This window comes from Vicugna pacos, chromosome 9 (assembly GCF_048564905.1).
Source record: "Vicugna pacos chromosome 9, VicPac4, whole genome shotgun sequence".
NCBI lineage: Eukaryota > Metazoa > Chordata > Mammalia > Artiodactyla > Camelidae > Vicugna > Vicugna pacos.
The window spans coordinates 76651139-76663624 of NC_132995.1; the positions used below are offsets into that span (position 1 = coordinate 76651139).

Here is a 12486-nt window from a genome sequence, read left to right on the forward strand (position 1 = left end):
ATCAGGAATTTGGTACCATTCTGTAGTGTTACCTGAGGATGCTGCCATCTTGTATTTCTGACGTGCTTTGCAGTTTACAGAGGATGTTTGAAATTTATTTTCTCACTTGATCTTGCCTTGGCCTTAGTTAGGAATGTCTTCTCAGTTAGCAATGTTTTCAGGGAGTATGTACGCAGCTGGAGAACGTGACGCAGCACAGGCCACCTCGGCCTGTGAGCTGGAGCTTTAAAGCGGCAGAGCCACGTTGACACGCTGGTGCCACTATGACGCACCACTCAGCTGGATGATTTCCGATGAAGAGGGTCGTGACTGGGGAAAACTACAGATCTTACCGGCTACTCTCTTCCATATCATTAGGGGTTTCTTCCCTCTTAAATTTTATAAGCACAACGTGCCTTTCAAAACAGTTAAAAAATAACATAGAGCCCTAGGATTTGATGGAAAACGGCATATTCGTGACTGCAGTGGCACTGGTTTTCAACTGCCCTGTAAGAAGGAAAGCAAATCCAACCAGGAAAGGAAACAGATCTGTTTCTCTGCAACATCATAGGCATATGAAATTGTACAGATCTTAGTTGAATACCAGGTATGATGTAACTTGGAAATTTAATCAGATATTTTCCATCAGTGAACAAAGCCTATTTTAAAACAGTAAAACAGTTTATGCATTTTTCAGATCTCTTTCTTCCTTTTCTCAAGGTCACACTTGTAGTTTCTGGTAGAGGGACACTATTGGAAAAATTATCTACATATAAAAAATGAAGTTTAGGGTGCAAAAATTCTGCATTTCTGATAAATTTTATGTTCACACTTTCCTTGATTTAAATAGAGCATTCTAAAAATATGACCCACATAGGGGACACATTTTTATATACACATTATTTCGCTTAGAAATTATGAACTAGTAAGAAGTGAAAATGATCTTGACTATTGTACTCATTTATTGATAGAAATAATAGCTTTTTTATGTCTGGATTCAAGTACCTTCTCTACTAATCATACAACTTTTATACATTTCAAAGGGAGGATTTGAGTTGAATGAAAACAGAAGACTGGTGTTTCCTACGTGCCTCTACGTTTGTGTTCATGTAGAATATTTATGCAACATTCTGACATGGCTGTAATCTGTAATGCCTGGCTGTTTCAGTTGCAACTATAATTTTTAGATTAATTATTATAATTTGGGTAAGGAATACACAAAAAGTTATATGTTCATACTTGAAAGGAGGATCATTAAATATTCATTATTACCACACAAATTAGTTGTCATGTGCTATATAACAGTTACCCGTTATCATTTCACTAGTTTAGATTCAGCAGTAAGTGAACAGCAATATATAGCTCATATCAGTAGAGGAACTTTGGGGGGAACAGAGAGAGAAATTATTTTAAAACCCATTTGACATATTTATGTTGACAAATTATTTAAAGGAATTACTTTGTCAATAAACATGTTTGTATATTGAAGTAGAGTCTTGCTGTTTATGATTGTGAAAAACAGTACTTCTTCATATGGTTATGAGTGAAAAAATTTGAAAACACAAAGGTTGAGTTATTTTAGTCTTTTGCAGGCACCTAACCTTGCCATGAAAAAGCACTTTTCATTTTCATAAGCAGGCACTGAAGTCTTGCTTTTTCAGCAAAGCTGGACTGTATAATTTGTTACTTTTCCCCATCCGGTAATAAATCCATTCTTAAGGGAAAAAAAAAAGCAAAAAGTAAAACAAGAGATAGATTTTTATAAATACTGTGGGTGAACATTTATAGAGGTGTGTCCTCAACCCATTTTGGAAAGATGTGAAGTAAAAATTAATAAATATAAATGTATTATAGTGTAAAAACATTTTGCTTTTTTCTTTCCAGTACCTTGATATGCCAGTTCACTGTGAAGACATTCAGACAGCCACATGGGTTTTTTTTTTTTTCAATCACACGTATGAATCATTCCATAATCGTCAGTAATTTAAATTGGCTCTTTTTCCATAGAAAGAAAACCCCGTAAATTTGATTCTGATTTCATCTAACTTTAGAGCTTTCTGTTTTAAAGAGTCAGATTGTAGCTGATGAAGACATTTTGCATTTTTCCACATTGCATCTGGACTCCTCATAATGACGGTTTATTTTATTTTATTTTTTTCCTGCACAGAGAAGAGGAAGAATCTATAGGTCCATGAATCAATCTAGATAATGGGGAAGGCTGAATGTAATAAATAACACACTAACAACCCTAAACTAATGAGCTGTTGCTAAGGTACATTTCATAGGCTCATCCTCTATATAAAAGTCACTAATAACCCCTTGGTGTAATCAGATGATAAAGCTTTGCCATAAGGCAACACCTGTGCAATTAGAACTGCAGATTCTTTTGCACGTTTCATTAATTTCAGGATTTTGTAGAGGCACAGTGACTACACTAATAATCTAGTCTACTTGACTCCATGTCTACTGGAAGCAAAGTGTCTAATTAGATAAAGGTAATTAATTAGAGATAAATGGAGCTAATCAGGCTCAGTTAACACTAATTCTCTGAATTAAGACATTTTGGGACACCTACTGTCCCGCTAACTTTGACATTTTACATGAAGTTAGGTTCTAGAGGAGTCAGAAAATACTGGCATTTGAGAATTGAGCAGTCTTTTGATGGCATACTTAGGCGTCTGAAGCTAACTGAGTTTTCTTTCACATTGTGCTTTTCCTCCACCTTTCTATTGCAGCTTAAAGAATTCACTTTGTAGTTATTCCAATCTGTGTTAGTCTCCATATAAATTTTAATAACCTTTGCTATCATTTTTATTATCTGTCTAGCCCACCAGTGGAAGAAAATTGCAAGTTGTTCTCTCTTAAATAAAGACTTAACTTGTTACATTAAGGAAATGTCAAGACTCATCAGCCTGTATCCTAAAATTCCGATCCTTTAACCAGAACAAACACCTAAAATTCTGATCCTTTAATTCTCATTCTTTAAAGAGAACAAACCTTTGCTTTACTGTGTTGAACTTAAAATTCAGTGATGTGGGGGAAAGAGTGTGAGCTTTGAAGTCAAAAAGACCTGAATTCAAATTTCTGCTCTCTTACTATAAATGAGTGATCTTAGGAAGATGCTAAACCTCCCTGAGTTCCTTTGATTGTAAAGTGGAAATAATAGTGATACTAATTTTACAGGGTTGTCGTGAACAGTGAATAACATAAAGGTTGGTTACGTCCTGTTAGGCTGACATGGAACACATAACCTGGCACCATATCTTGATTGACTACAAGACTGAGTATCAAAAATGTTACATTTTCATCTTGATCCCATGATAATCTTTGGGCTGCATTTATGTATGCAGCAAGGGAGAGATTAAGGATTTTCTCCCAAATAGTAGAATCAGAAAAAAATCCTCCAAATTCTTTACTTGGAGAGTGTGAATTTATCTGTCTTGTTCACACTGATGTAATTAGCCCTCTTGGCAAGTCGTTCCACAGTCCACAAGGAATGGGCAGGTTGCCCCAGAGTTGAACTCGGATGTATGATGCTTAGGATGAAGTGGGCGTTTGCATCTTCTATAATTTCTCTGGGATGTGCCCCTTTCCTTTCTGGCCTCTGTCCTCACTTGCCTGGACTACTCCTGATTGCTCTGATAGTCTCCTAATATCCCTGCTTTTGTTTCTTTCTTCTGTAATTCAGTGTCCTGTAATTCATTGTCACCAACTTAATCTTCCTCACAAAGCACTTTCCTCATTCTCTCTCTTGTTAAGATCATAGGAAGACTCCTTTTTAAACTAAGACGCTAGCAGTGGCAGTCATAGCATTTATATCTGGTCCATATTTATCCAGGCTATCTCCTGCCCTCCTGTGCCAATGATGCCTTGTATTCCAGGCAAGCCATCCTTACTCTTCTTCACTACTCTTCTCTCTCCCTTGATGCTTTTATCTCCACCTGAAAACCTCTCTCCTCTTCTTTCAAGACTTATTTCAAATCCTGCATTTCCCTCGAGGCCTGCTTTGACACCTCTGGCCTACCAAGGGCATTCTCATCTCTGAAGGTCCATGGCAGCTCTCAATGGCACCACTCTGATGAGATGTCTTATGTCAGGAACCATATCTTGTTCTCCTTGTGTGCAAGGCAAACCTTGTCCACCATCTCTTCCCTCAAACCCCGACCTTCCCCCAGTGTGGTCCTCCAAGAAACACAGAACAAAACAGTATACATGTATAATTTAGCTGTGATGTGCGGCTTGCCCTGGACCTTGGCTCGTCAGGTCTACGTGACTTTTGTAGTAACCCGAGGGCTCTTTGCCCAAATTCAGCCCTGGACTGCGCCTTCATCTTTGGAGACAGTTACCTTGACGAGAGGCATGGCTCTAGTCCCCCAGGTTTTGTGTCTAGCTTGTGGGGTATTAGAATTTTCTAACATGCAGTGAAGGAACGCCAGGGGAGTGGCTTTTAGTATTTCATGACAGTTAGAACATTTAGCAAGTGGATGATACTACTTTTCCAGCAAACATTTCAGGAAGGGCTGAGTGAGCGTCTGCTGAATTAGCTTTCATCGGAGACCTTTAGTGGAGCTTCTTGGTGAATGCCCTGTGTAGGAGGTTTTCCATGGAGAGCTGGTGATGGGAAGGATGGTAGCTGGGTAGGATGAAGATTGCGTGGAGATCGCATAGAGGGTACGTGAGGTCAAGAACAGAACACTGCTGTGTGGAAGGAGAATGACTTGATAGAACTTAGGATGCCTGTGTTGAAAGGAGGGTAAGGGTGGCAAAAGCGAGTTTGTAGATAGAGGGGAAGAATTAGTGGAGAGGGAGAAGTGGAACATGAAAGCAAGAGAAAAATAAACAAAAGAGAAAATAAAAAGAACAAAAATAAAGAGAAAGTAAATGAGAGGAAATTTTTAAAAAGCAATCCCTGAAGGGGTGGATGCCTGTGTCTATAGATGAGCACAGGTGAAGAAAGGGCTTGGACCTGGAAGGGGCTGAGATTGTGGTGGGAACGAGACAGGGAACTGATGGGGAGAGATTTCAAGTTAGGGAAGAGAGGGCTTTCAACGCGTGAGATCATTTTCACTCCAAGAAGAGCAGTTTGCCATCTCAGGTAGTGGCATGGACCTACCTCTAATAAGAGACAGTTGAAATTTTTCTGAAAGTGCTTTCATAAAGCAAATTGTCCTTTCTGGCAGTGGTGTTTGATCTTGTGAGGCAAAAAAGTTTCCTTAGGATAAGGCCCTTGCATGACTTCTGTGCGTGCGTGCGTGCGTGCGTGTGTATGCACACTGGGCAAGAAGAGGCGCTCTGGGCAAGAGACATGAAGTCTAGGACCTGGGAGATGGGGCCCAGGAAGTGAGAGGCACTAGAATCAAGCTAGCTATTCACCGCTTTGCCTGGAATCCAGAGTTACCCTGGGAGGCGGAGCAGATGCCCCCTCAGACGGAGGAGGTCCTGACACGAAGTACCTTCTTACCCACTTCCTGGAAGTTTACTACCATGACTTCCTTCCAGTGACTCGGGCTTCTGATTATTGCTTCAAGACAGATGCTTCTGGAAGGAGTAACCCACTACGTCTTAGGGTTCATTAGGCTTCCTGAGAGTAAGTTTTGCTCATGACGAGGATGAGGACAGACGGGAGAACGCGCCTCTGGAGGCAAACAGATACAGAAAGACACCAGAGTCACCCAGGCCTGCTACGCTCCTCACATCCCCCTGCTCATGCAGGGAGATCCGTGCACGCTCCTCAGTCTCTCTCACCTTAGTCCCTGACACCAGCATACTCACAGCTGCTCTCTCAGGATGCCTCCACAAACTGCCTGGTGTGTCACTGCTGCTCCATAAATACATGAGTGAACGAATGGGTAGCTTCTCAGCTGGGCTGTGCGTCCCGGTTGGGTCCCTTGCAAACCATTTGTCAGTGTGCTGCTTTCCTAGTGACCCCTGTAGAGCCTCTAAATCTTTCATGGCACCATATTGCTTACAGGATCAAGTCCAAACTGCTTAGCTCGGAATACAAGATCCTTTGTGATCCAGCTTCTGCAGCCTCTCCCCTTCCCAATCTGGCATCTCACAGAAAGCTCCACGTGTGCAGGTGCACCTTGACACCCTTTCCTCCCCCGACTCAATCCAACCATATCGAACTGCTTCTAGGTCCATGATCACCTGAGTGTCTCTTCCTGTAACACTCTCTACCCCATCCTGTGTCCACCCTGGGAAGTGTCTCCATGTCCTGTCAAGGTCAGTGTAAGTGACCCCTCCTCAGTGAAGCCTTCACGAGCCCCTAAGCTGAGGGACCCGTCTCTTCTAACTGCCCTCCCCGTATCTGGCTTTGCTATTGCACTCGTCACAGCTGAACAGCATTTATTTGTGGACGGGAGTATCCACCATTTCTGTCTTATCATCATGACCACTTACAGCTTGTTTGTCATTGTACCTTCACACCAGGCATCTGTTTTGCTCTTAATAAATGTTTAATTGAGAATTTAGGCTGAGGCTGCTTAAGACCAAATTCCTCCCCTTCTCCCTTTTTTCAAAAAGTGTCCTGGTATATAGTATTATCTCAGTTACTTTCTTTGTAAAACAAAAGCCTCGCTGAGCATCTGGCCCCAGAGTGAAACTCTGCAGAGGGCATCCGCTTCCGCTCTCTGCCTCTGGAAATACCCGTGGGAGGGGCCGGCAGGCACGTGCATGCTTTCCCCTCCCCCCCTGCAGGGGCTGCTGGCAGAAGGCAGCCTCTGCTTCTCTCCCCCTGCTTCTCTCGTGAGTGAGCTCTGACGTTTATTTGCATCTGGCTTTGGAGGGGCAGGCACGTGAGGCCCCCTGGAGAGATGCAGCCTCCGTGAGGATCCTGCCTATGACATCACTTCTGCTGCCCCTTGTCTTGGAGGCTTTTGTTTGCTGTTTGCCTCAGATGTTTCCAGGTGGGCGTCCTTGTGATGTAAGGTTAGTTTGTCGTCTGGTCTGCAGTCCAGAGAGTCTGCAGACACAACTGTTTTCTAAAGTAGCCCAGCCAGGTGTTCCCAGAATGTAATCTCTGTCCTTAAAGACAGCAGTACATTTTACATTCTCTAGGTTTCCTGAGAAGTAGAAGGCTGGCTTTGATGTGACCTACATATTCTGGTATCTCTTTAGGAAGGAGTGCTCACCCTCCACATTATTCATAGAGACAGTCAGCTTTTCAAGTGGGAAATTGAAGCAAAGCGAACAGCACGGGGGTAGACAAGTGTCAGCAACCAGTGCCTTCAGCCTTGCAAGATGGGGTTCTGAATTCTCTTCCAGGGGGCAGCTTATCCTTCCTGTGTCTGAGAGCGAAGTCACCAAGGGGAGCAGGATCCTAGCTACCTAATCACACTGCGCCCCAGGAGCCAAAGCCGCTGCTTCCTGGGTGACTTCCACGGAGCCCAGGCCTTTCATCCTGTGCTTCAGCGAGCAGCCAGTGTCGTTCCCAGGGGGGTGGGCTGACATTATCCCGGGCCAGGTTGTAAAGGCCAGGAAGTGCCTGAATCTTGAAACCTACTGAGGCAACTGAGTCAGGCCCCAAACACTGAGTGAGGGCTCAAATGACCTTTCGGGTTTGGTTTTACAATTTTCTTGGTCATGCCCTGCCAGTTACTGTAGAGGATTTCTGATTCAGTTATATCTTCCTCTTAAGTGAATGTTCCCAGTGAGCTCCTGGTTATTTAACAAGCCACAGACATCTGGCAGAAACAAAGGGTGTATCTGAAATACTTCTTCCCAGGAAAAACACATTCTCTTTCTAGCGCACTGAGAGGGTTCACGTAAGTGTTCTCCTCACAGGCCAGCCAAGCAAGGCAGAGCGTTGTTGTGAGAGGAATTTAACTGCGTTGCAGTTGCCAAATATTTAATACTTTAAAGAGGAAGTTCTAAAATTTAATAGTTGATTTTATTATTACTCTTTGGATGTAATTAACTAGGGATGCACTTTAAACTGCTCTGTTCCGGCTACTGAAATGGATTTTATGGTTTACACTGGGGGAGGAAACTTCGGTCAGACCACGGGCTTCTCCCTTGGTGCACATTATTAGAGTCTTTTTAGAGACAAGCAAGCAATTTTGCTGTCATTGGTCTTGTTCAAATAGAGTGTGTTTATCTATGCAATGCTCTTGGGAAAGGGTGTCAAAAAAGGATCGCCAGTTAGCAGCTGACATAGCTCCTGCTGCACTTCGGAAAATCTCCTCAGATAGCAAGTGAACACACATGTTTCATTCTGTATGTGGCTGATAAAATGTTACATCATTAAGTGAAAAGAACGTATTTGTCCCATCCAAGTTGAGTTCAGAACTCGCTCTCAATTCTAACACAAACGACGGCCCTGAGGCTCCGCAGAGCACGCTCTGCAGAACCAACTGCTGTTCGGGACTTGAGGGGTAACAGGCCTTACGCCCTGCACAGCGCCTCTTCAGTGCGCTGTTGGGCCTTTCCCATCCGCTCCCAGATACTTAAATACCATGCGAGTCACGGAGAAGGCTAAGTCTTCCTGGATGTTTAGTTTAACTTGTGTATTGTTATGTTTCAAACACCAACAATCTCCTCTCTTTGCTCTATCAAATCAAAGCATCCATTCACTTGCTTATTTCAACAAATGAATATTGAATAATAAATAGCAAACATGCAACAGGCACTAGTCTAGGCTCTTGCAAAAAAGTGTACAAAACAAACAAGGTGCCTGCCCTCAAGGAACCTACAATCTGGTGAGGATAATAAAGGAATAAGGAAGGAAAAAAATCTAACCACAAATCGGAAATGCTATGAAGAAAGATTTGGTGCTGAAGTGTGATGTGGAGTGTGGGGCGATGTGTGGTCATTGACTGGGGGAGAGGGTCCCAGGCAGATGGAACAGCATGTACAAAAGACCTGAGGCAGGAAAGTACACGGTGTGTCTTCAAGGAACTGGACCTTAAAGACTCAGGGAGACTGATGTAAGGTGAGGACACTGAGGAAGTTTAGGGCCCAAGTCACACGAGACCTAGTTGGCTTTGTTAGGCATACGGACGTCATCCTTCTCTCAGTCGGAAGTCACTAAAGGACTTCTAAGCTGGGAAGGGATTTGAATCTCATTAGAACTTTTTAAAAGATGATGCTGACTATTTGTAGAGCGTGGAGCGGGCAGGGGGACAGCTGAGAACAGGAGGACTAATTAGGAGGCCCTGCTGTCGTCCAGACAGAAGGTAACGGTTGTTCAGACGAGGGTGGTGGTGGTGAGGGTAGAGAGACGTGAATGCCTTCAGGAGGTTTTTAAGAGGTAGACCTTTCAGTTGAATCATTTGGGATGCTTCCACTTTCAAACAACAGACACTGACTTAAAAAGTAGAATGGATTTATTGGCTTTTGTAACTAATATGCGGAGGCGGAGCTGGGTTCAGGCAAAGCTCAGTGAAGTCCCCAGGGGACTGGTTTCTGTGCGGCTGTTTTACCTTCTGCTGTATATGCTTTATCGTAAGGCGCTGCCCTCATGTTCCCAAGGTGGCTGCCAGCAGTCCCAAGGCTGCGTGCTTCTTCCTTTACATCCTGTTTGAAAAAGACAGTATCTTTGTTCCAGCATTCCTGGTAAACAGCTTAAGCCTCATTCTGATTGAACCAACTTAGGCCTCATGCACATGTCAGAGCCAGATCCTGGGCTTAGTAAGATGGAGTGCTCTGACAGACTTGGCCTAAGTCACGAGCTCTACGCCTGGAGCTGTGGGGTCAGCTTTCCTGAAACCACGTGGTTCACCAAAGGCAATGGAGCCCACTGAGAAGAGAGAAGGAAGGAATACACGCTAGGAGCGAGTAAATGGACTGAAATTCAGGGCTTAGGGAGATGAGGGTCAAGGACACACTCTGGTGGTCTTGCTCATTTAGGCGGGAGCAAGAGAGGCAGGTTCGTGGAGGAGGATGAGTTCAGCTGTGTTTGCAGAGCCTGAGAGGCATCTAAGGAGGGATGTCAGTCAGGAAGTTGGACGGGCCAGCCTGCAGCTCAGAAGAGATCCTGGCTGAAGACAGAGATGTGCGTCTAGTTGAGTGACCTGATCCAAAACCTTATGCCCTTAATCAGAAGGCATATTTTACCTTATTTTTGAAGTCTGTTTTATTCCCATAGCAATTTTTCAGTGCAGGGAACGTTTAACCACAAAATGGTTTATATATATATATACACACACATACATACACACACATACATACATATATATATCATATACATTCTTTTAATGCTTACAACTGTTGCTTTCCTATTTTATAGATGTGAAAACTGAGGCATAGAAAGGTGACATTTAGGCTCAGAGTGCTAATGAAGGGTAGCCAAGAAGGTCTGCCTCCAGAGCCCTTGTTCCTAATCTCTTGTGCGTACTGTCCTGCTCTCAGCTGTGGGACCAGGAGGGGAACGGCTAAGACGATCACTTAACCAGGGTCTCGCACAAAGCAGTGTGGTTACTTCTCAGTTTCCCCTGCTATGCTGGTCTCTGGAACTGGACTGCTTCTGACGGGGCACAGCCCTGGAGGCGAGCATCCCCGTTTGTGGTGGTCATCCTGGACCCCAGCGTGGGCGTGGGGTGGGAACCTTCCTGGTCAGGGGTGTGAAACAGCCGAGCAAACCAAATGACACAGGCAGAGTATAAGAGGGTTTTATGACAGGGCTCTGAGCCTCTAGAACCTTCTTTTGCCCCTTTCCTGCTAAATCCTCATTCTTTTAAGCCACTCTGGACAGCATGACAGAGCTGGGAAAGGCTGAAGTGAGGGGGCACAGTTCTCTGAATTGTTCCTTAAGCAAAATAGAGACGATAGTTCCATTCTGTCATTTTGTGTTGTCTGTGCCCCTTTGTTCTCATTGCATGGATAATTGAGGGCTAAGAATAAATTCCCTTTTTTGTTAAAATACTTTTTTCCCCACCAAAGCATGGTCCCCATAGTTTTCTCCCCCCCCCTTGATGAATGGCACAAACAAGCAGGGGAAAACAACCCTACGCCGTGTATTAAATAAGCAAACCTCTGCGCTACCCACATTATTTAGTGAGAGGATTTTTCCCCCTTGAATCAGATGTTGATCATAATGGTCAAAATAATCCTTGGCACTTTCTCTAAGCTTGCTCATTATCATTCAATATGTTCAACAGAATTATTAAATTTAAAATAATATGGTGCACCTGGTTGAGATGACGGTGAGAGATTTGGCTTCCTGTCTCTTCATTAAGGATGAATTCAGCCCAAGGGTGTACTATGAACTTGGCAAATAGCATTATAATAGTGAGAGAATATTGCCTATTGGGTAGCAGGAGTTGATGATTAAATTTAAGTGTGTACTGTCCACATAAAACAAATAATGCTCTTTTTTTTAACTTTTACTGTGAACATTCATCACCAGTGCCGAAGATGCACAGTTGCTAATTATTGTGTTTTTAACTTGTAATATACTGTAAATTTTGTATAATACTACTGTGACCTTATACAGAATAGAAGAGATGACAGGAGGCCTATAATTATTGTATGGGGAAGAAATGCCTGTAATTATCTACTATTTTTAGGACCAGTGTGCATGGCCTCTTAATTTACATAAGCTTTAGACATTCACACATTTTCTGTCTTTGCTTGTGGATGATAAATTTTGCTCAAATGAAATCAGAAGACATACTGTTAGATGAGAAGTTAGCCAACTGGGAGCTTGATTACAATGAACAACACAAGCTTTGGTGCCAGCTAAAAAAGGGAACATTTATTTGGATGGGATTTGTTTAAGGCAAGATTCAAAACATTAAAAAAAAAACAAAACACACACACACCACATTACTGTATTGGGGCCTGATAATGTGTGATTATTTTTTAGAGAATTGGTTAAATTATCTTGTGGAAAAGCATTAACCTAACAAAGAGAAAACCTCTAGGATATTTATCACATGGAGGTGATTATGACAGCATGTGCTTATTAGAGATGAGATGAATATTTTGTGCTCGTTAAGATTACCCCGTTGAGTGCTCGAGGATGCAAAGTGCATTTCAGTGAAGCACTAGAGCTCGGTTGTCCTGTGAGCACTTACTGTCGGCTGGGGGCTTCCATTCCAAATTAAGGAGCCTCTCTCCCTGCCCTGGCAGGGTGTGTACGGGAGCCGCTGGGCAAATGGAAGAGGCCAGGAGGTTTTCAGTTCAAACACTTCAGGGATGTATCTGCAAGAATTAAGGGTCACCTCAAGACCTCTCTAGTCTCCCAGTGTGGGAGAGCAGGCGGGAGGGGCACGGATGGACTTGGTCCCTGAAGAGCCCCACTTGGAGGAAACACAGGACGCAGGATTCTAAACCAAAACCACAGGCAAACTCAAACTCAACTCCCTACTATAAAAATAATTTAAAATGACTTGCCCCAAAGTAGCGAGTTTTCCTGAAGCACATAATACGTACCTATTTTGTCTCATTCACTTTTTAGAAAATGATTATTACTTTTATTAGCTTACAAGAAATTACACACATGCAATTACAATTTAAAAGGCTGCATACAATTGTTTAAAAATATCATAAGAAAGATAGAACTTT

At 43.1% G+C, this 12486-nt stretch overlaps 1 long non-coding RNA gene across 1 annotated transcript in view; it reads left to right on the forward strand.

Annotated features, from left to right (window-relative positions):
* The window catches only part of LOC116281811 (uncharacterized), an 84978-nt gene that overhangs the window by 18884 nt on the left and 53608 nt on the right, over positions 1 to 12486 (forward strand). The window lies entirely within an intron of this gene.